The following is a 22,418-nucleotide window of genomic DNA, read 5'->3' on the forward strand; positions in this document are numbered from 1 at the left end:
TTCTGATAAGGTGGGGATTATAGGTGCAAACAACCTGCCTGTGCTCCCTTGGCCAGACACAGCCCTTAGCCAAGTGCCCAATCATCAGTTCAAACCTTGACCTAATAGTTCTCCTGCACTGGGCAAATTAATAATTAGTTCCAAGAGCTAGGAAAGACCGATGCTGATTGATAACTATACATGGGATGCTGACCTTTAAGACTAAATCTGACTTAAGACCACAACAAGCAGTGAAATGACTAGTTGTACCCTATCACATTATCTTAGTATTTCTTACTAACTGAGACTCAAAATATACTGCAGAATATGTATTCCCATTACAATGGAGTTTGTCCTGAACAGGCTTTAAATAAGACTGTCATTCAGCTCTGTGTTCAGATGTCCCTTCATTTGCAGTTAATCCTAGAAGTTGTGTGTATATTTGCAGCTAAAAACAGACAGAAAACCAAAAAAACTAAAACAAAAGGACATTGCTCATTCCAGATGTGCACACAGACTGAAGACACCCCTCCCCTTCCCAGTTCTATGCCAAGTAAAGAACATATATCACATTGTTAAAATGAACTATTCAGAGTAGATTAAACTTAAATAAGTAATCAAATCATTGAAAGTTCTTGTGGACTATTTGCATAGAGATCCAGCCATTTTCTGTTCAAGTTCTAATTCCTTCCAGTTAAGGAGAAATCCGTGAAGAAATGAATGCCCTAGTTACACACCTCAGCTGACTTTGCAGTAATATACCATTTATACCAATATATACACACCAATTGGTGGTATATCATACCATATAATTACACAGTATAATTAAAGATAAGCATAAAATTTTCTTTTTGTGATTACATTTGATTGTCCTGACTATCAAAACAGATACACTATGTTACATTTTTTCAATGTTTCAAAATGGAAACCAGGTAAAAACTTCCCTTAAGGGAAATGCTGCAAGAAAATTGCCTGCAGAAAAAGGTCTCTCCTCTCCAACTTAGCAACAGGAGAAAGTCAGTGTATTTAACAACGTTAGAATCCACTATTTTTTGGCCTCAGAGAGCAGAGGTATTTTAAAAAATATACCAGAAATTTCCAAAGCATGGGTGAGGTCATGGCCCTTGCTTTTTATTACAGAACTGCAGAACAGACTGAGAATGCCTGGAAAGCCAACTGCACTGCATATAAACTCTAATTTGAATAACACTTCCACTACTGCAGAACTGATAAAAGCCATGCATTTACCTTAAGCAGAAATGTGCTGTAAATTTGCATACAAATTGCATACACTATTATGCATTTCTTGAAGGTCTTAATATTTTTTTCCCTACATTTCACACAAATAGAAAGCTCTAAGTGGTATGTTAATTTCACATCACTGTTATACAACCTACAAAATGTGTCTTAATACTGCATCTCAAGTGATTCACCTCATGTCCTGTTCACATTTTTTTTCTACTAGTTGCAGTACATTCAAAACTTGAAGAGATCAGTAAACAGGGAGACAGTTTACACATCCTGAGATATCCTGTTAAATACATTTCTGAAATGCAGAACTGGAGGCTAGTTTTTCAATATGAAGAAGTTTCATGTTAGTCTTACTGTGTGAGCACTCAGCTAGTGTGATCATTTCTATTTCTTAGTTCAATTACTGTCTATCAAGCAGGCAAACACCAAAGATTCCAAGCACTACTGCAAAACACTTTTGAGATGTGCACAGAAAATCTTGTCTAGAAATAAAATACTGACCCCTCACACCTGCTTGAGCTTCTTTTCAAACCCTTCTAACTTGTTTTCATATCACCAGTAGTTAAGTTGCTTTTTCTTATATAAGAAAGTTCTCAGATAAATTAAGCACATTCAAGCACAGGTGAATTCTCTGGAAAGAGATCAGAAGGATGATGGGATGCTACAAAGGATCAGTGGATAACCACATTGGATTATCTGCTCAGTGAACTGGATTGCAGATATTCTTCAGAGGCTTTCCTACCTTATTTTAGTGAGCCCTTAGAAGGGGCCATTCATATTACATATCATATTGAACAACTGAAAATCTGAAGAACAACGGTTCCTCTGGATCATTCCTTGTTTTTTTTTTCCCCTAGGCAGGAGAACTGAAAAAAACAGTTTACATTTAGTCAATAAAGTGAAAATCCTTTATACAAAATGGCTGTTATTAACCTGATTAATACAAGGAAAAAGCTCACTTGTCTGTTCACTCCAGGAGGCACCATCACCAAGCTACTAATCAGTTTGTGTACAGGTTTTTAGAGGCCTCTGGAAGCTAGCAGGATACTTTGATTGTCTCTTGGCTGAGAACTTGCATCAAGTATTTAAGATAGTTACTAATCTTATAATCTACTGTTGCACTCAGCTGTTAATTAACCTCAGTAGGCTGTGAGAAATAGTGTTAGTAGGCACATGACACCAAAGCAAGGTAGCCCCCATGCCTATCTCACCTGAAGTCTGATCTGATTATAGCAAGATAAAATTCATGCACATCAGGCAGATTACAATAACTGAAATCTGGACAATATGATATTTCTGTATATCATAAATTCATGAGAAGGAAAGAAAAAGTCTACCTTCTTACACACTCTACAAAAAACATGGTAATTCAGCAGGTGAACTCTTTTGACTCATTCAATAAGTAAAGGAAGACTTACCTGTTGGTGCATATAGTGCTGACACATTAATCTAAATTATGTTTGTTATTCATAGTTAGAACTGTTCCTTGTAAGACTTACATAATGTTGTTGCAAAGAACATCTGGAGCCAGTAAATTTCTCAGATATTATTGAGCCGTCCCTTTCAGAGCAAGCATTAGCTGCATTTCATATCTGCATATCGTAGTGAAAAAAGTGAAAGCCAATGTACAGTAGTGGAGGAAAAACTATTTGCTGTATTCCTATGCTTCAGAGAGTATTCTTAAAAAGAAAAATAAACAAGAAACCATCTCTGATTTGAAGGATATTGCTGAAAAAGGTGTGTAATTATTCACAGAATTTTCTTAATTAACTCCAAGGGCAATATTAATGCCTTTATAACAACTTTATAACAAATGCCTTTATTTCACAGTTTCTTACGCATCAGATTGTGGGTTTCTTTTTCCTCCATTGTTCAGCGTGGGTTTTTAACCCTGAATTTCAAAACAAAGGTAGCTGCAGAGCAGAGACGGAATAGCTCCATTTCTGAGCAAAACAATACCTAATGCAGACATTTCCTTCTGGATACACATGTGATCTCTGCTCAGATTTCAGAAATTAGTTGTGTAACTCCAACCAAATAGAGATATGATTAATACTTAAGGCTTTGAAATTACAAAGAAATGAGCTATATAGGAGCAGAGACAAGAAATTTTTCTTTAAATTGGAAACCGTTCTGATAAAATAAGGGTAAATTGTTTCAGGAGTAAAGGGGGTAGATTTCAGTAGTTGGATATAAGAAAGGTCTTTTACAGTGATGGTGGTGAGGCACTGAGACAGGTTACCCAGACATGCTGTGAATGCTCTGTCCCTGGAGACTTCGAAGGTAAGACCAGATCAGGCCCAGGGCAACCTGATCTAGCTGTGGTGTCCATGTTCATTGTGGAGGAGAGTTGGACAAGACGACCTTTAAAGATCCCTTCCAACTCCAAGAATTCTAATGATTCCATGGTCCTTTGAAACACAACCCCTTCTATTCTCTGCTCTCCAGGTTAGATTCTTGACAGCTGTAACTCTACACAAGAGCCCTGGAGAAAAATACAAGAGGAATTTAGAAAACTGATGAAACTATCATTATGTAGTAGCTCCAAAAGAAACCCTGATATTTTTTCAGAATATCAGAGTAGACCAAGATACCACATAAACACCCACATCAGGGGTATCAAATGGACTAGAGTGAAAAAAATAAAAGAAAAAAACTAGAAAGAAAAGTCACTTTCAGGAACATTCAAGTATTAATGGGACACATAGCTTGTGTCCTCTAACACACCTTTTTCCAAGAGCCTGATCTATGCTGTTTTTCCTTTCATATATTATCAGCCACTATTCTTCTGCTTTAGTTATATTACAGTTTAGATAGAATACTGTATGACCAGTGTAAATCTTAAAACCTGATATACCATATGGATATATTATGCAGTTTTTCCAGTGAATTTTCTTGTGTGGTTCAGCGCACAGCTTATCTGGTACTTGATGTTTCTGCTGTCTTCTCAGACTTTTGAGTTAGTTAAGCTTACAGCAGCTAAAAAGTGTTTTTAGTTATGTTTGGTTAGAGCTGGCCCAGTGTTCAAGTAGTAGAAATAGGGGAGGCTGGAGAATTATAAGGTCAGAAAATGAGGATTCTTTAGATGACAAGCTTAAAACATTATTTAACTGAAACCGTAAACACGCATTAACTCAATTCATACTATAGGACATGCATTTAACATAAATACTATTCTTGTATCTGTATGAAAATTAAGTTGGTAATAGAATACATTTTCAAGAAATAGTTAAATCGTTCTGTGGGACAAATCCTGACCCCATCATGATAAAGTAAACCAATAACTGACAAGTTTGTCAGGGAATAAGTGGTGAAAATCCTCCTTTGATCTGACTTCGATACACAGCCTTATGGCTAGCACTTGTTGAAAGAGTCTTCAGCTGAGGTTTGTCCCTTCTTTAAGAATGGAGCTGATAAATGTCACTTAAATTCACTTCTCTAAACTTTTCCCCATCTTTACTTGCTATCACTGGTAAACTTCTCTAACACTTTGAGGGTTTTTACTAAGTCTGTATACGCAGACACTTCTCTACAGACTTGAAGGCATGTAGAATTAAGTCACCTGCTAATTTAATTCTGGTCCAATCATAAAATGCATACAATATGTATTATTTTGCAGTGATATTGCTATCAATTCAAGATGCAAGATAAAACCTATTTGATACTGGCATTTTTGTTTACAAGGGGGAAAAAGTATGTCCATTCTTCCTTGCCAAATAAATAACTTGTAAATGTAAATTGTTTGAGTATATTAGCACCACAGTTGATTGTAGTAACTAAACTTTTTAGCTTCAAGCTGTGATAGCAGTTTGTGACTGAAGAATTCAGTGTACATCATGGATCGGGTTTTCATTCTTTGGTCAAAGTGAAGAAACTTCTACGAAGTTGCACTTTACATATAGTCCTTATTCAGAAAAATGAAGATTACTTGGGGAAAAACCAACCAGAAGCTTGGAATTATTTTGGGGTTGTTTCAAAAATGCATGATGGTACTCATCTTTTAGAAATGAAAATATTACAGGACTTGTATTTTTAGGATATGGTTTCCTTCCAAGTTCTTGAAGGAAGTGAGGAATTTGCTAGAGAAGTGTAAAGACAAACTAACAGTAAATAGTTTTTCCCTGGGACAATATGGATAACCATCCACCATTCAACTACTGAGTGCATCACTGATGCTAGAAGGAAGTGAACTGTCTTTCTCCTTCAGGAATACGGCATGATGGGCAAGCAGGCATCACAGGGGATATTTGCATTAAGATTAATTTATTGATCCAAATGCATTAAAAGAATGATTCAGCAGTAATTCAGAATGAGACAAATACTGCAGATTCAAGGAAGCTGAAGTGGAAAATTTCTGTCCTGAAGGTTAATAGAACTTGCTGTCTGACTGTAGGGTGACATGAAAACTCAATATATACATGTAAAGGCTTGAACAACTTGTAAACTGATTAAGTTTTGACTTATTTTTAAACCTCTTTTGTAGAGGTGTCTTGCTTTAGACCTAAAATACTACCTAGGATATTTCTTTTTTGTCTAACTGCAGTTCAGTTAGCAGCTATAAATACAAACTTGAATAGAAGCAAGAACTTCTGGGAAGGCAGCAAACAGGGGAAATATATAAAGCTGTTTTCCACAATACAATATGAAATTAAATGTTTTTCACACACTGAAAGTACATCCAATTCACAAAGCACTAACTACTATGCCCTCTGCTTCACAATTTTTCACTCAACTATATGGCTCTAACATGCTACATCTGTTTTGTCTTTAAAAATGAAAAATACCTCTTTTCTTTCCAAAAAATGCTACCATCTGCTTTTCAGAGTTAAAATACAAGTTTTCAACATTATCTCAATAAGAGACCAGACAACTCCTCCAAGACAGAGGGAAACAATAACCTAAATTGGTCATTAGAACATTTCTTATGCTTCCATACAGTTTTTAAATTTATACATTTTTAAAGCAAAACACAAAGTAACTGCATAACTGCAGATTGGCTTGTAATTTATTTATTTATTTTTTAATAGTCTGTGACATTCAGAGTTGCAGCTCAGTAGTCTAACTCTCCTGATCTTCAAACCTGCCTTGGGGCATCTCCCCGCCATCCTTATATCTCTGCCGCATATAGCTAAAAGCAAACAAAATAATGCTATCCAACACAACAGCTTGAAAACAACTGCTGGACATGTTATCATCTTGTCAGAGGAATGAAGGGAACAAATTTGGGAGGCAGCTGTTTTTGCTACCATCAGTGCTGTTGAAGTTAACAAGCACGTTATACCTTCTTGCTGATATTGGCTTTGAAAAGCAAATATGTGAGGTGTCATTCAGTAATGAAACAGCTATGAAATCTTAACATAAGTATTGTGGTATTTGACCAAACTAAAAAAAAAAGGGATAATAGAATCCAGGCAAGAATATGCCTGATAGCAACTATTCAGTTCCTAAACTCTTAATGCCATCAATCTGCAGGGCACTAGTGAGCTGCTAAAGGCAGCAAGCAGAAAATGCAGGACTTTAAGAGCAAACCAGACTGCAATATTTGACACCAGCAAAGCAAACACTTAGTTTCTGTAACAAGATACGTAGTTTATCATTGCCATAAAACCTTTATGTTCTGTTTAAATAAGTCTTCCAATAATCAGTCTTTGCTTTTCTGAATGAATATTGGACATATTAAGGCCACAAAGTATCAAACAATTGAATCAGTTCAACTATATGCAATTCGCCAAGGTAAAGCCAGAATTAAACCAAACAAAATCAATGCTTTAAAAGGAGTATCTGGAGAAATGTTTTGACCACCATTTTGAAAAAATGAATAACCAACAGAGCTCCCTTTGTGGCCAATTAAATGCATCTTTAACTCAATGCTTAAGTTTTACAGACACAAACACCATGTTGCTGTCTGTTTGCACACAAAAGGTAATTCCCACACTGCACCTGTGTATGAATGGGTGACATGCTTTATGCATCAGGGAACTGAGGAGTAAAGGAAGTTACCTGATTTGTAATATGAAACACAAAGACATCCCCAAATACAGTATTTCCAGGCAAAAAAAAATTCCATAGTTATCTTTCAATTATTGACAAACATTGAAAACTGTGAAGTTTCCTGATCATACCTTTTTCAAAGAAATTTGCTTGATAAAGAAGATGTGAAAGTGAAGATTACATATTTAAGATCTTAGCCATAGCACTAAAATAGCTTTTTCTCTCCCTGAAAGGCTATTAGGTGAGGATTACATTTATTAAGTTTATCTTTCTTTATTGTAGCCTTTCCTTCAATGAGTACAGTGTTATGACTTCTAGCATGCATCAGACAAGACTACTTCAGTTTTACTCCATATGTAGCAGAAGAGAAACCTTTAGCATTTTTTAAAAAAATAGAAGTTGCACTGTCACTGTCTATGTCTTTTACCATACCAGGAAACACAATGTTAGTCCTGGAAGGCAAAATAGCTCTTATAATCTGCTTACATATACTCTCACACCTAACAGACCACGGTAAGAAACTGTAAAGTTCATCCTGCATAAATTACATTAAGCCTTACTGCAATTATGATATCTTTTCTGATTCATTCATAATTATGTTCCAACTCCTTCTAGAATATGTAAATATTCTTCTAGAATATGTAAACATGTCTAGTCCATAAAAGATAAGAGTTTACATCATGGTGTAATTACTTTTGCAGTTCACATAGGGAAAGTAACCCTATCCTTTCTCATATAGTTTCTAAAGTCTTTAAACACCATTGCACTCGGGCCTTTGAAATTAGCTACTAAAGAGCTATTTCTGTAAAGGATTATTATTATTATTTTATATTTGCACCATGACACTCCACACGCTAGTATTTTGGCTTTCTACCCATTCATTATATAAAACCATTGGATCTTCGCAAAGCCACTTTTGAAACCTCCAAAAACATCTTCCTTTAATGCTTTCTCCCTATTACATACTTACTAATACTTCAGAAGTCATCTTTTAAAAGTTAAAGTCACATCTATCAGTTGTTCTTGATAGATGATCAGAGCCACATAGGTTTAAATGACAGGAAGATTCTTACCTCTTTCCCCTGTCTTGTTGTGTTAAGTAACTGCACTTCCATGGGCTGAGCACTACTTCAAGATAAGGTTTAACCAAACTTATATTGCTTTCTGCAGCTGTAAAAATATGTTACTGATTGATTCAACTTCTCCTTTCTGCTTAAGTGTAGTGAATTTAATGAGAATTTGTAATAAAAATGAAAAAGCAGGAAGAAGCAAAGAAGATAAGAACAGATATAGTCCTTCATTAATAGACTGTTTAAGTAACCATCATTTGAGTAGGAAACACAAAGATGTCTTACCTGGACATGACATTTCTTTCTCATTCCAATTGACTGAAGTCATTAGAAGTGCAACTTGTAATTACAGTATGATAGAAATTGAGAAGTTCTGTGGCTATGCAAGATCTATTTTGCTAGCAAGATTACTGTTACTTGATACAAAAATGTATTTAATAACTCATTAATCTAAAGCCAGACACTTGTTCATAGCATTTAAATAGAGAAATTCAGCAAAAAAAAAAAAAGGATTCTTAAAACAATTTCAATCATTTTCAAGCACACTGTAGAACAACTACTGTCTACTCTTGAGAGAAGGTCAGGTTCCACTTAGGAAAGTTGTGTAGATTATTATGTCTAAAATACCCAACATGGAGCTGCTGCTTTGAAAACTCTTGAGTCATTACACCTGATGCATTAAATAGAAACTGGGAGAAATAGGTACTGAAGTACACTAAGTAAGTTACAATAAGTTTTCTTTATATAACTTCAAATTTTTTTTTTAACAGATTTTTAAATGCATACTTCTGAGAAGTTCTAAACACATTACCCCAGTTTCCTGTATTTCTTTTAGAAAGTGTTACAAGTTATAAAATTATTTTACTCTATATAAATAATTGTGCTGCTCCATAAACATACTGATAGTACTTGCAATCTTAATTCTCTCATCTATAGAAAGAATCCACATTTAATATACTTGACTAGTGGAACAATAATGTTACTATGATTTGTTTTATTAAAACAAATTCCTAGGATTTGACTTTACAGCAAATCACATAGATACGTACTAAATTATGCTGTGCAGGTTCTCTCAAAATGCATAAGTAAAAAAAAAAAAAACAGTCTTAATACTTGTGATAAACACACACTACAAAAAGACTTTTGAGAGATACCAGAAAATAAAGAGAACTAAAATGTGTTTTTATCTTTGTAACACAACGGTAAAGTGCCATGACAACAGAACAACAACATCCTAGACTTAAGCAACTCAGGATAAGCTCAAATGTAGCAACCAGAGACTCAGAAGTAATTAAATAAATAAATAAACAAATCCACTTATCTCTAGAAGACTGTAGAAACATAAGGACCTCAAACACAATGCCATGACCTCCCCCTGTCAGCCCTTAAATGAGGTCTGGGAAGGGGTGGATCCTGGCTCCAGACCTCCCAGTCAATCACGGGCATTTCATGCACCTGAGCTCCCCTTGGTTGGCCCCGCCTTCTCACCAGGTACTCAATCACTGATTAAAGATGCTATTTAACATATGTACCACTGCCTTACGCTATAGATGTTATTTGCAATTTGATTGGATTTTCACAGTTTAATGAGAACAGTAGTGCTGGTTTAGTATTCTATAATGCAATGATGTTGCTACATCATGGTTGGCCTTATTGTGTTGAGATAGTACAATTTCTGTGTTGCTGTGACAGAAAAGTTAACTCTAAAGATTTCAGAGTGAGTACAATTTTTCTCCTTGAGAACTCTGTTTTCTGTTTTGTGCAATATCTGTTGAGTCATAGCCTGAACCACTGATTGAGCACCTGGGGAAAGGACCCGGCAATTCACCTGTGCAATTGGAAAGAGTGGAGTCTGGCTCCACCCCTCTGAGTCCCCCATTTAAGGGCTGACTGCCATGGGGTGAGTGTTTCTTTCTAGAGGTTTCTCTATTGTGATATTTCCCTCTGAGCCTGCTTCTTTTGTGATGGGTGAGTAGTCTTTTTTTATTTTCCATTATAGTGTTTATTTGTGGTATTCATCCATTTCTTCTAACATCTCTTGTATTGCTTTTTCGTTATGTTGCTCTTTCTGTTTCTTATAGCTGTATAGTTTGTTAGATGGATGTAAGTGAAAATTCTGGGGAGTGTCTTGCTGCTGTGGTTTTTAGCACTTATTGTGAGCTACCTATCTGACCAACAACAAAAAAAGTAGATTAAAATAAACCTTGATTAAGTATTCTATTGTCAAATGCATATAAGGATATAATTTATGATGTTCTATTACACTTTTGTTTATCAAATATATTTCTGGTCTTGTTTTTCCCATTTCTAGTTTAGGAAATGCTTTTAAAGCTGTGTGCATATCCTATACATTATTAATAATCAGTCTATGCTGTGTGCCTTATGTTAGAACTGCTTCAAGACCATATATTTTTTTCCTTCTTTTACTTAGTTTTATTAGGAAGTTTAGAGAGATTGCTTTGTTGTATGTGAATATGTTCCTACTAGCCACAGAAGATCTAGTAATAGCTGTGACAATTCATGCATAGTAGAAGTAATCAATGCCTTCCTTAGGGAAGATATTTTTCAGCTGTGTTGAAGCATGGTAGATAGCCAATTATTCTTCAGGGAATAGTATCAGCTTCAGATAACTCTTTTTGAGGGCCCAGAATGCAACAGTAGATCTTTAATGCTCTGATCAGCTTATCTTGGGCTATCTTTTCACAAATCCTTTGCACAAATCTGTTTAAAATCCATCTTCAAACTCTAGGTGACCTTATATTGTTTTATGTTTGAACTTCATAGTTTATCACAGTGTCTGGATTGGTATTTTTGATTTTTTTTCTTAAAACTGTACTGCTAGATATGTTACTGGGAGTACAGTGTATCTGCTGCCTTTAGCCTCCAGGGCTTTTGCATTGTTTTACTTAAGATGTATTTTCATTTGTCTGTTTGACTACTTCTAACTATCCTTTATTCTATGACTTCTTTCTTTTTTTTTTTTGTTTGCCCCCATTTTAGCTGTTAAAATCTTATCTGTTGTATAGGACTGTGCCTTTGTGGTTGAGGATGCTGCTGCTGTTATCTATTTTGTGGTTAGTCTCGTCTTCTAGTTTTTTTTCTCTCTAGACAAGACTAGTTCTTTTTTTTCTTGCGCTGGTCTTCCTTTATGTTTTCTGAGTTCAGTGTACTGAAATAAATAACTCCAATTTGAAATTAATGCACTTTAAAAAAAGAAATCAGTATAACATTCATTATTCCTGTCATGGATGTTTCAACTCTTTTTTTTTTTCCTCAGTGTTTTGATCAATGAAGACTGGAGGTCCCCAAAATTTGTGAAGGAAAGATGCTTTTTATAAGCCTACTTTTTCTCAGGATGCCTACCAGAGTGTATTTTGTCCACTTGTTGGCTTTGTTGGAAGCCTGGCAAAATATCTACTATGCTTATGTTCACTATAAAGAACTCCTTAAAGTAATATAACATTTCATAGAAAAGAATCATAGAATCACTAAGATTGGGAAAGACCCACAGGATCATCCAGTCCAACCATTTGCCCTTCACCAATGGTTCTCGTTAAACCATGTCCCTCCACACAACATCCAAACGTTCCTTGAACACCTCCAGGGTCGGTGACTCAACCACCTCTCTGGGCAGCCCATTCCAGTGCCTGACCACCCTTTCAGAGAAGTAGTATTTCCTAATATCTAGCCTGAATCTTCCCTGGCACAGCTTGAAGCCATTCCCTCTAGTTCTATCACTGTCACATGAGAGAAGAGGCTGACCCCCAACTCACTACAACCTCCCTCCAGGTAGTAATAGAGAGTAATTTTGATTTGCTTCATTTAATCTAACAAAGTTTTTAACAAGTTCTAGAAATGAGAGGATAAACAAATTAATAATTTAGGAGACTGAAGTGATGCTGTTCAAAAATATGGGAAAGACAGGTGAAGTTGAGGTGGAGTTTGGTCTTCACAGATATGGTGACTGTGTTTCTCTGCCTCACGTTGGTGGATTACCATATGTAATTGTTACAATAAACAGGAAAACTGGACATCCAGATTAGAAATACTACTGGTTCCTTCTATCTCTGATGAAGAAGAAAGATAAATGGTTCTTTTAATTAAATACATTATCATGGAAATCTAATCTAATTTGTCTGATCTAAAAGCTTCCCTGAAGGTAAAGCAGTAATGATAAACATATCCCAGAGAGACTGGGGGGGAAAAGTAAGAATGTAGTGCCATTCATTTCATTACTGGATTTACTGTGAACTATTATATGAAGGCTGTGCTAAAAATAATGCCTCTTATTTTATTCTGTTGGTACACAATAGGCAGAAGTTGGTAGTATGGCAGTAGAGTTTGAACATTCTCACCAGTACTCCATTACATTTTGTTTCTGTGTTACAGATTGCAGCAGGGGGTCAGTCTGACAAAATGGTGTCTGATGTGGACGTGCACATAACAGATGACAGAATTGCAGGGGCTCAAAGTGATGTCAAGGGATCTAGTCCAACCCCACTGCTAAAGCAAGTCCCCTTTAATAGGTTGCATATGTAGGCATCCAGATAGGTCTTGAATATCTCCATAGAAGGATACTCCTCAGCCTATGTGGGCAGCCTGCTTCAGTGCTCTATCACCCTTATCAGAGGTTATTCTGCATGTTTGTATGGAACTTTGTTCAAGTTTTAGGCCATTACTCCCATCACTGCACACCACTGAGAAGAGCCTGGCCTCAACCATTTGCCTCCCATTTCCCTTTAAATATTTCTAAACATTAATCTGATCCCAACTTAGTCATCTTTTCCCCATGCTGAATAGACCCAGGTTACTCAGCCTTTCTTCATATGGGAGGTGCTCCAGGACTTCTATAATCTTTGTGGCCCTCTGCTGGATCCCTTCTGAGGGGTCTGTGTCTTTTTGAACTGTGGAGTCTGAAACTGGACTCAGTTTTGTAAATGTGGCCTCACCAGGGTTAAGAGGAAGAGGGGATCACCTCCCTTGCCCTGCTGGCCGCACTCTTTCTAATGTACCCCAAGACACCATTGGCCTTCATTGGGAACAGTGGCATAGCACTGGCTCATGGCTAACTTGTTGTCTCCCAGAACACCCAGGGCCCTTCTCCACAGAGTTCCTCTACAGAAGGTCATCCCCTAACCTGTATTGATGCTTGTGGTTATACCTGCTCAGCTGTGTGACTCAACTTGAATCCAAGAGGTACAATTAAGTTCCTCCATGTGGCACTTAGAAAAGGCATTCATTGATGTTTTTCAACACTTGCTGAATGTTTATGGAGGCTGAACAATGTGTTGTCATCACAGTGAAGCAGTGGGTGGTTTGCTTCAGCTGTTCCAACAGTGACAGTGGGTCAACTCCACTGGTAAAGATTTCTGAGCGTGGCATGCAGGCTCCTGTTCATTACTGGTGAAAATGCAGAGCTAGTGGTGGTGACTATGTTGGAAAATAGTATTTTGCAGCTGAGAATTTGCTCTATCAAATAGTTCTATTGAGAATTTTGCATTTGCTACAGTTTCCATGGAAATATAGAGGAGGCATTACTTTCAGAGCAACCAACACACTAAGTTTTAAAGTTGTGCTATCTAAATATGTTCGCTGCCTGTGTTCTGCAAAGTGATATCATGTAGGGTGAAATATAGCTAGCATAGTAGTTCTTTATCTTGCCTTTATTGTTTCTTTACTGTTCTTTATCTTACGTTCCTTAAACACAAAGTAGAATCTTATTAATCATTCAGTTATATTAAGCTGAAGATAATTGTTTTAAAATGTATTTTCCCCAGAAAGCCTACATTAAGTGCTACACAGTTCAAAATCAAGTCAAGTGAAGCGATAAGGTGTACCATATCTTCATTATTATGATAGTGTTAAAGATTTGGCCTCCAGCACCATCCATCTTTTCATAACTAAAACATTTATTCTGTTGCTTGATATTTATCCAGTGTTTTGTACACTGTGCACAAACTGCTGAAACTGCTTACTCTTCTAAGATGAATGCAGTTGAGGATCTGGTGAGCAGACAAGTCATGCCTGACTTTTACTTTGTTGATTTGTTTCACTAAGGAGATTTTAAACTAACTCAGGATTTCCCAACCTTACTTTATGTAAACTAGTTGGCACATCTGGATGTTGATCTCTGAAGTAAGACTGCTTAAACTTTGCTGTGCTAATGATGCAATCTAGAAGATATAAAATCCTAGAAACTTCTTAAGAGTTGCATCTCATAACTTCATTTTGTGTTTTTTAGCTTCTACTTTCAGCTTATAGACTTTTTACTAGAAGCACAGCTTAAAAAGTCAACATATCAGTCTTCAAAAAATTTTCCATATTAATCTTGTGACTGGGTTGAGAGTAGTGCTTTCTTACCCATAGATACTCCACAAACTATTCAGATTAGTGTTTTACCGACTATATTCTCATTCTCAATGGAAGGTCTTGCTTATGTATTCGTTATTAGAAAATTGATCTCTTTCCAGTATTAATGTGCTCTGAGTTGCTGCTAATGCTGCTGACCCAAGATATTTTATAAACTCCTACATTACCTATAATTTCCCTTCCTTTCCAAAAATGTGAGTAATACCTTGCGCTTTGACTGTAAGTTGTACTTGTTTGCTGCTTTAATCTTTCTGATCCAAAAGAACTCTGCTTACTCATGACTTATCTGTTCATATAATTTCTATAAAGTATCTGTGAAATGCTGAAGCATTAGCTGTGGTGATGGCAGAGCAGGTGCTCTGAGGATATATTCAGGAAAGTGATTAGCTGTCCTGTAAGTATTTCTATAAACAGATGTGAATGGCTCAGTTTCAGAGGACTGCTGTAGTTATTTACTGTTTATTTAACGATAGATATTCCAGCTGTTTGCTGCTGGTGTTAAATGTGTAGGTTTTATATTGCAGACATGTTTGAACTTTCTGAAAAATGTTAAAGGAAACATTTAAAAATAGATATTCACTTTGTAGTCATGAAAACATGCCAAGATTTGCATTTCCACTGATTTGCAAACACAGTATGTTCACATCAAATATTTTTAAACAAAGATGTTGCTCAGCTGACTGTGAATGGCTCTAATGATTTCTTACCCATCAACAGTGCTGTGAACAGACAAGTTAATGAAGGTCTAGCATATAAATATTAATTGCATTTTCTCTAAAAATCAAGAATTCCTTTTGTGGTTTTGTTCAGAGATGGACTTATTTGTGTGATGTGACAGAAGCATAAAATGAGATTTCATGTAACTCACAGCATATGTAAGTGGTGTTTGGGAAGAAGCTCAAGAATTTGCACAGATTAGGAATCTCTAGATATTGATTATGACTTACAGGAAACGGCCTGGAAAGAAAGCATATTCCTTACTTGCTGAGCTCTCGTATCAAATCTGGCTAAAATCCAACTGAAAACAGTCGTTTTAGTGGACCTCATTGAAATGGCATTTCTTTATACTTGATTACATATTTTAAAACAACCATTTATTTCAAAGAGGATTAAAAACAGTGTTGTGGTTTTATAAAATAAATAAATCTTTAAAAATTTGCAGAGATAAATAGCAACTTCAGAATTTTTTTTCCCTATTTCTTAGCTGTTGAAGTCAAAAGTTACCAGAAGAATGTCAAGTCTTAGAGAGGGAGTTGCCACCCAAGAATTACTGGTAAGAATCTGAGGAAGATGGAATCTTCTCTGAGAGGACAAAGGTGATTTATGAAGCTTTTTCTCTTCCAGACTGAGGACAGTAAGCCTCATAAAAATGTCCTTGTCTTTTAAGAACACTCTATTGCCAGTAAAATAGTAATTCTTTAGTGATTTTTCTCATGGCATAGGAAAGGTATTTTCTCCTGAGAAATACTGGAATGGAAAACAATGAAGTGAGATACAGTGAGACTAATGACTTGAGTGTGGGTTGGTTATGAGAAGAATGTTTTGAGCTTTGTCATTTCAGTATTTCACAGGAGGTCTACCTTGCGATGTTCCTGGGGTTTAATTAGCTGTGACAATCACATTGTAACAGAGCAATGTAGGAAATCTGGGAAAGCTGGTGATTTATAGGGCTCTATCTTTTTTTTAATTCTGTAGTATCAGAATTAGTTCTAAATCATACTTTACTTATCTACAGCCTTCAAAGTACAGCACAAATTAAATGGAGTCATAAGAGTCCTGTGAGTACAAACAATGTTCCATAGTTTGCTGTAGCAAGCATTCTGGAACAAACTACTGGAACAGAAATGAAATTTTAAGAGGAAATTTTAATTCTGGTTTTTCTTCTGCCGTTCTGGTAATGTACAGAGTATTTTCTTTCCTCTGTTATATTTTCTCAAGTAACTCGCTCTGTCCTTTAATACATGTGATGCCAAACACAATTCTGACTTCGTGAGGGTTAATGGAAGTGATGACAATAGAGGCAAATGGCAATATATATTTAGGCACATGTACAGATTTTTCTGACGTTTGACATGAAGAGCTCATTGAGATTATTAAAGGAAAAAATCTGCACCTGGAAGCTGAAAAACTGAAGTCTGCAGAAAAGTTTAAGATAGTAACTGTATATCAATATATAAATTTAAGATGTTTGTGACAGGGTGTCTGAGATGTTCATTTTTCCCATCTTTAAAAATTATATCAAATTACATTACTGAATCAGTTCTTTCATCTCAATGGATAAAACAATGAGAATGGAGAACTTCTACATGCTACAGTTGTGTAGTGAAGGGCCAGAGTAAGAAGATCTTGACATAAATTTGAAACAAAGGAGGCTGATGGAATACTCTAGATATAATTAAACTTAATGACACTTAAGAGTTTTATACAATATCATAAAAGAAATAATCTACAAGGTCAATCAGTACTACACAGAGAACAGTGAATAAGGCATTATTTTAAATACTGAAGATAAATAATACTTATGAAGTAGGAACTCCAAGAAATAGGAGTGATGACCCTCTAATCCTTCACTTATCAGTGTTGTGAATAAGAGCAGTGTCTTAACACAGGTTACTTGTTATTTTGTCATTATAACTGTACTGCTAGAAAAGCGATGTTATGCATGTTAATTCAGAGTTCTTAAAACTATTAGGGCCTTATAAATGAAAATGGATTTTATGAAGGAATAATTGAGATTGCCCTTGATTTATTTTTGATTCTAAGGATAATCAGGACAGAGGACTTGAGCTCTAAGCTAGTTCTGCTTGGGATGAATGTTTTTAACGCTATGGAAGAAAACTCAATGCAATTGTGTAGGAAGGTGATTAAGTAAAGATTTTACTTTTTTTGTACTTATTCTATGAAATGTTTAAACCTAGCCTATAGTTTTCCACTTCCAATGTAGCACTTCCTTCAATTAAGATTCAACTAGGAGAGAGATTTTAAGAAATGCAACTTAATGAAGTGCAGAAAGTCACTGTTTGTAATCAGTAGTTTAGACATTAAGTGAAAGGTCATTGGACAAGATGAGTTAGAAGGAATGCTAGTTTTGAGACAGCTAGTTCTGTCATTTATTGGAAAAGTATTATGATGTTCACACTGTAGACAGTGAGGTATTGACAGGTAGAAGTTCACCCTCCCTCTGAGGCTGTGTATAGTCTTATTTAACATTTTATGTTCTATAGGAAAATAGAAGTTGTTGAAGAAATAGAAACACCTGTGCCCATTGTCCATACAGATAGTCCACAAGCAGCTTCACCAACCATATAGGAGACTGTAGATCATAGTTTTATTTTTCTAAATGAAAGCCAAAATGGATTACAGGATGCCTTTGCTCTAATATCGAAGTTTTACACGTTCAAGTGTGTGGATAATATATTTTTTTTTCTGAGTAACCAATGAAAAGTCTGGCCAGAGTGCAGGTCTAGATCTTGTTCTAAAAAAGTGGTAACCGTTACAGGAGAGAACTAATCTGTTAGCTAGAGCAGAAATTGACATAGCTAGAAAGACATAACAAGGGCAGGAGCTGTGGTCAAACAGTTGTCAGGAATTGCAAGTGCTAAAGCATAGAAGAAAGTGAAGAATTCAAGTTATTGCAGGCATGGGGATCTACAGCAGTTGAAATGACTGAGGGAGGAACGTAACAGTTGACTGATCTACAGCACCTTCATCTTATCTGGACGCCAGCTTATTCAGCCTAAGTACTACATAAAACCTGACTGTTGGCATCTTCAAGCAGAAAAAAGTTCTGGCGTTGGTCTGGATGTAGAACATTCTTCATCTCTCTGTGGAGGGATGTCTGAACTACTCACTGCAACATTTTAGACTGCAAAAAAACTACAAAAATAGGAGAGAGCTAGAGTGTGCAGGTGTGCCCTTCAATATTATAACATAATATTATAACATAATAACACCGGGGAAGCAAAATAGAGTTAAATGTTGCTTGAATGAAATTAACACATGATTAAAGTCTACTTGTGATAAGTAGAAGGAATTGATTAATGCTCTTCTATACAGAGTGGTACTGACAAAGCTTGAGGATTAATCAGGAGGATTAACTTTCTCTTGAGTGATCTGGTCTTGTTCAATAGTGTATCAGTAGTAGCAGAGGGAGTTAGAAGTTCTAATGAGCAGGACATTGGTGGGGGTATGATAAAAATTAGATCCGGGGACATCTAGTTACAACACTTAAATTAAAAATAGTAAGTAACAGCTCTCTCAGGCAGCCATTCCCCAAAACATTTTTGTCTTCCTATAGATAGCTGCTTTTCTGTAACTGCTTGATGGAAAGGTGCTAAATTGAAAGCAGGTACAGATACTTTTTGTACTAAATGTTGCACCTCATTTTTAATGGAGTGAGAAGCATGAAGTTATGAATTGTGAATATGTTACTCTTCCATGTTGCCATCTCACTAGGTTGGGGAGAAGGGGACTGTCCAAACAAGTGCCTATTAAAAAGGCATACTTATTGGTTCATGAGTAAAACACAGGACACCTCAATTACAGAATAGCACTGGGAAAACATAAGAGATCAGCTACTGAATGAGACAAGTAGAAAGCTGAAGACTTGAATGATAACATACTTAGAAAATGGAACTGTGTCAAGGTTACTGGAGAATAGAAATATATAGTGTTGAGAAGGCTGAACTTCATATCATGCAAGTGTTGTTTCCTAGCCATGTATCACAGGGAAAAACTGGCTGCAATCAGGAAAGCCTGGTCTTCATTTAAACAGACTAATCAGCTCAGCTGGCCTGGAAAAGCATGTCCTGTCTTGTCAGCAATGGTTTGCTAGATGGCCTCTTACTTTTTCTTGACTTTATTAGGTTTGGCTGCAGGAAGTTGTAGTGCTAAGAAGCAGTTTCTGAAGGTAGCTGCAGTTTGCTGCCATGCCAATCCTGAGTAACACAGCCATACTACAAATGCGGAGCTTCTATGAGCAGCAAAGCTGTAGTTGTGCTCAGATTTCTCGGGTGTAGAAATTGTTCTTCCCTTTCTGGATATGTTGGGCCTGTAAGTTATCTGCCTGACTGGTGAAGATAGCCAGCTTTTGAAGAGAAAATGTCTTTGCTCTGTACAACTACCTGAAGGGAGGTTGTTTTGAGGTGGGAGTCAGCCTCTCCTGTGTCACTAGTGATGGGACTAGAGGGAATGGCTCAAGTTGTGCCAGGGGAAATTCAGTTTGGATGTTAGGAAATAGTACTTCTCTGAGAGTGGTCAGGTGGTGGAATGGGCTGCACAGGGAGGTGGTGGAGTCACTGTCCTTGGAGATGTTCAAGAAATGTTCTGATGTTGTACGGAGGGACGTGGTTTTGTGAGTAACATTGGTGATAGGTAGACAGTTGGCCTGGATGATCATAAAGGTCTTTTCCAACCTTGGTGATTCTATTCCAGCCTAACTGGGAAAAATAAATTCCAATTTTCACATGCTGCTTGTGTTTAGCAGAGCCCAAGATGTTTTGTGTGGATGTTCACAAGTTGTGTTCCACCATAGGTTGTTAGGTAGTTTAGGGTCAACTTGTCTGTCATTTCTGCTTTTATGTGCATTAAAGCCTGTGAAATGGGTTGTATGAAGTACATAAAGCTAGCACAGCTGTGCACTGTGTTGGGGTCACCTTCAGAAGCTGAGCCTGGAACAGGTGTCTCCTGTTAGTTTGTTAGGGATGGAGAGCTTAATGTAGCAGTGTCTACAGCTGAGGAAGTGACTGCAAGCAGGTGGCAGTGTGGGGGTGGTACTGGCTTGATTTCTGAGATGGCAATTCTGAGAAGTGAAGCTAAGAAATGAAGAAATTATTAAGAATTTGGGCTTTTACCTGTTCTGAACAAAACAACTTTACTTCCAGGAGGTGGAGCAAGAAAAAGAAACCAAGAAAAATACAGTTTGGAAGTCTGTAATTGTAGCTTCTGCATGTGGAGCTAGAGGAGTGGCCAGGTGTGCCTGTTTAAGTTGCTGGAGAGATTAGCTTTGTTTTTGCAATGTGGAGTTTTTAGAACAAAACTATTTAATACTTAGTTTGTTTCAACTGAATTCAGATGGAAGATCTCTGGAACAGGCTCTGTGACTCATTCTTTCAGTTTAATTGTACTAGTGAGAAGATGTTACCTTCCCTATTAACTACTATAAATTGTGTTAGTAGACAATGAAGATCAGCCTTAAACTAAAAACATTTTAAAGTGAAAGGACACTTAGAAAGAAAGCTGGTAATAAGATGTCTGAAAAGTTAATCATGGGGTTTAATTTATATCTGAGTGCTTCAAACTTACTCCAGTGATCAATTTTGAAGAAAAATGTTCTTGGAGAAGTGTAAATTGAGGAATGTCTTAATCTTCTAGCCAGATGAATAAAGCAGATGAGCCAAAATATTCTTTTCAACTTTGCAATTATTACGCTGAAAGATAAGATAGCTGAGGATAGGCTCCTGCTGGTTCAAAGTGTGATTAAATTAAAGCCCAGCAGAGAATTGAGCTTTAAAGTGGTATATATAAAGTTCTCAAACTTTTCCCTATGCAGAGAAAGCAAATATGATCAGGCATATCTTTGTCTCTAAATTCAGGGCTGTGGTTCTAGGAAGAATTCATGCACATATTATGGCCCAAATGTACATTTAACATGAAGGTTTTCTGCCTATTTAAGCAAACATGAGATGTAGTATTTACATCAAGTGGTCCCAATTTCTTTTGTGTTAGGAACTGTGGGGGATTGTGCTGCTGATATGCTGAGTCTGTGGAACTCATCTATGGAAGCCTTAGAGCTGTCCTTTGATCCTATGGGTTAACTGTGTAAACTGGGTGAATTTGGATCTTGAGGCAGTTTCTCCAAATGCTTCACAAATGGTATAATTCAGTGCATAAGAGAGCGCAGAGAAGAGTAACTAATTATTTATGAGATGTTTCTCTTTGAACAAATAAGCCAGCTCTGCAGTAAAGGAGTTAATGTTGTAAAGTCGGTTAGCAGGCTGCTATTTTGAGAGAGAGTAATCAAATCTTAGGAAAATTAGCAGTGAAGTATGATTATAATATAAATGTTAATTTTAAGCCCAAGTAAAACTGTAGTGCAAATGCTCAGTCACAGCTTGAACCAGTGATTGAGCACCTGGTGGGAAGGCAGGGCCAACCCAGGGGAGCACAGGTGCATGCAATTTATCTGAGTGACTGGGAGGGCTGGAGTGAGGATCCACCCCTTCCCAGACCTCATTTAAGGGCTGGCAGTGGAGGCAAGGGGATTTTGCTGGAGATCCATGTCTATCTGAGGCCTTCTAAGGGTAAGCAGATTCTTTCCTTTGTTTCTGTGTCCTTGGCTGCTGCATTTGAGAAGATCCTCACTTGCTGCAGCCTAGGACTTCTCTACTACACTAGCATTTCTGTGTTTTCTATTGCATTACAGTGTTACAAACTGTCTTGCACAGTTATTCTCAGAAGCCTAGGTAGACTAAATTAAATAGATTTCCAAACTCTAAGTATACTTGAACAGTTTCTTTTCTAGTTATGTTATGCTGTAGAGGAATGAAACAATAGATATTTTTGCTTTTTCTACAGACTTTTTTTCCTTTTTGTATCCCTACTCTTTTATGCTTGGAAATTTGGAATGAGTTCTGTACAGGAAATAGAAATCAGTTTTAAGTATAACATCTGTATTTATGCAGACAGCTATGGTGTTTACAACCTCAGATGTTTATAAGATTCACTTTACATGCTCTTGTAGAAAAGGAGTTTAAAAAC

At 36.6% G+C, this 22,418-nt stretch overlaps 1 protein-coding gene across 48 annotated transcripts in view; it reads left to right on the forward strand.

Moving 5' to 3' along the window:
* The window catches only part of TFPI (tissue factor pathway inhibitor), a 187,039-nt gene that overhangs the window by 14,418 nt on the left and 150,203 nt on the right, over window positions 1-22,418 (forward strand). For 24 of the 48 annotated variants that reach the window (XM_046944005.1, XM_046944012.1, XM_040704066.2 and 21 more), the window contains exon 3: window positions 15,865-15,976. The exons of the other annotated variants lie outside the window; for them this stretch is intronic. The gene's annotated coding sequence lies outside the window, so the exon portion shown is untranslated. The remainder of the gene's footprint in view (window positions 1-15,864; window positions 15,977-22,418) is intronic. 48 annotated transcript variants of the gene reach the window in all.

This window comes from Gallus gallus, chromosome 7, assembly GCF_016699485.2.
Source record: "Gallus gallus isolate bGalGal1 chromosome 7, bGalGal1.mat.broiler.GRCg7b, whole genome shotgun sequence".
Classification (NCBI taxonomy): domain Eukaryota; kingdom Metazoa; phylum Chordata; class Aves; order Galliformes; family Phasianidae; genus Gallus; species Gallus gallus.